The 2,821-nt window shown below is 39.4% G+C and overlaps 1 pseudogene; it reads right to left on the minus strand.

Annotated features, from left to right (window-relative positions):
* Window positions 1–790: 790 nt before the first annotated feature.
* Window positions 791–2,583, minus strand: LOC107195373 (annotated as a pseudogene).
* Between the last annotated feature and the right edge of the window lie 238 nt (window positions 2,584–2,821).

The raw sequence follows: 2,821 nt of genomic DNA on the forward strand, positions 1-2,821 counted from the left end.
CCCCACCCATTTTCTTTGAGAATACTGAAATAAATTAATTGCCCAATGGCTAGTTGGAGTTCCACAGGATTGTTGATACTTTTCTCATTGTGCTCCATCAGGTTCCTGCAGCAATATCCAAGGCTGTGTGGAATGGGAGTGGCTGTAGGCAAAGCTCCTGGAACAAAGAGGTGATTCGATTTGATTAAGAAGCAGGCAGAATACTTGCACAGACTTCTGTGTTACATCAGTTTTGAAAACCCACAGCTGCCCTCTTGGCCACATGTACTAAAGGTCTCCTAAATCCCCACCTAAAGGGCCTGAAAATGACTATGCTTTCCTAAACCTGATCTTGAGTCTGGGAACATGCCGTCTCTACACTGCAGATCATCTGCATGCACTGGGAGTCCTGCCTGCCACCTACCCAGGCGGGTGGCCTCCCGGGATGCTTCCCTTGGCAGAAGTATTTTACAGCTGGGCTGATTATTAGCAAGTTTCTGAATTATTTATGCCAATCCTCTCTTTTATTAGTGTGAATTACCATGAATTGGTTGTAATCAAAGTGATTTAGATTTGAGGAGCAAAAGAGTGAGGTACATTTTTTAGTTTAACCCATTTCCTGTTTAGAAAAAAAAGTTCAGCTTGCTGCCAGTGTTAATTTAATTTTACATAAACATGCTCCTTGAGGCTGAAGCAAATCTGACTGGTTTTCAATGTGAGCATAAAATATAAAAAACTGTTCTTGGAGTTATTTCTAAACAGAACTTGTCTCTAATCCTAATGTAACAGAAATGTATATGATGATCAGTATTTAATAATTTTTTTGTGTGTGGTGAATTTCAAAGCACAGAACAACACAAAGTGGAACATCACATTCCACACAAAAATATCACGTTTCTCTCTGATCTTCTTGCCATCCTTGTGGTTGTACGAGCAGAAAACGTTGCAATGACCAGTTGGATTCTGTTTCCCTGATGTTGGTGGTATGCTCTTGGGAGAATGTCTTCCAAAAAGACAAAGAAGTGTGACATCATCAGAACATGGATGACCTCAGAGATGTTGCTTGCTGCCCTGGCTTGGTGTTTTTCCAGCATTCTTTCAATCAATATCAGTCTGAAGTTTACATGGCTGATCATGTGCTCAGGATTGTCCTTCTTGAACAGGATATAGGAGTTCAGAACTATAATGTTCAGAAGGTGGCAAAAAAATTTTTGATAACAAAACTTTTGCCATTTGTGCTTAGTTGGAAGTGAACATCTGATCAGCCAAGTCCACTGCTCCCATATGCTTGTTATAATCCACAATGACACATAACTTCTTAGTTTTCTTTCCATTTCTGTTACTTCAGTCACAGCATCATTGTGGAATGACACAGCATCATTGTGGAATGACACATAACTTCTTAGTTTTCTTTCCATTTCTGTTACGTCATAGCATCATTGTGGAATGTTGACAACATTGTCACCTCCTTTTCATACCTTTCAGTGCCATAAGTTCACCACAGAATCTGGCTACGGTTGTCCCCTTTGTAATCCGTTTTTTCAGATCACTTGGCATCTGTTTTCTGTTCAAACAAGCTGTCCCAACTGCATCAGTTCTGTTTTGATGTAATTCTTTGAAAAGTTATTGAGGAAGACATGATATCCTTGGCCAAGAAGGTCATTGACTAAGGGGAGAACAATTCATGATGATTTCAGACCATCAGCTGAATCTTTCAAATTCATACTGGGCCCTGTGTGAACAAGCGCGTTCCACACGTAACCAGATTGACTTTCACAAAGTACATATAGCTTGAGACCAAATCGTGCTCGTTCGGTTGGGATATACTGCTTCATAGTTAACCGGCACTTGAACAGCATCAGTGATTCATTTACTGCAGTGTTTCTGTTTGGAGTATATACAGTTGCAAACTTATAAGAAAGTTGAAAATAGGTATGATCTTCTGCAATGAAATCTGGGCCTTTGACCAGCAAATATGATAGCATTGTTGACAAAATACAGGCACCGAAGTAAAAGTAAAAATCTTTCACCTGTCATAACTTGATGGAGATAAGGTGCATCCAAAAGAGGCCTTGTTGACCTAAACATCGCCAGCTCAGTTTTCTGCACGATACCTTGCGGTAACATTACTGCAAAAAAGACTCTCAGTTCATCATTGACAGTGTCTTTTCATTTATCCATCCATGAAAATCTTTTTGGACCAGGTGGGTTTGAAGCTAACAAGGCAGCTAGCTTGAGCATTGATTCCGCTGTTAATTTTTGAAACTAATTCCTCACTAAAGAATTACTGCAGTGGGTCAGTGGTATCACTGACATCAACTTTTCTGCCAAAGGTGCTGACAAAGTCATACCTTTGACATGGAATCATAACACAAGTTGACCACTTCAGAGCGCGACCCAAGTCAGCTGATGTAGGGCTATTTCCATCAGAATCCGAATTGGACAGAGGCCTGACCATACAGTCTTCTGAAGCACTATCTTAAAATCATCAGAATTGTCTATTTTGGAAAAGTTGGATTCATCAAATAAATCTTTGGCTAGCGACTGTTAGAGAACGATGTTAACATTACTTGTAGGAATGCTGTATTTTCTAGGATTTGACATTTTCAATGATCGAGAATTACTATATTTTTGTAAATGGAAATACTACTACTAAAAACAGAAAGCTATAAATAGAGTGATGTCATTTGTTTCCAAAGACTATCGATATACTAGAGTGATGTGAAAATAATAATAAAAGTGAGATATTTCATTGCAAACTTTGGGGGTAAGGTTAGGACTATAATCTGCGAGTTATCTTGGGGCAAACGCTGCAACCTCAGGTGTCACTGGTGAGTATTTC

Source organism: Pteropus alecto, unplaced genomic scaffold (assembly GCF_000325575.1).
Source record: "Pteropus alecto unplaced genomic scaffold, ASM32557v1 scaffold161, whole genome shotgun sequence".
NCBI lineage: Eukaryota > Metazoa > Chordata > Mammalia > Chiroptera > Pteropodidae > Pteropus > Pteropus alecto.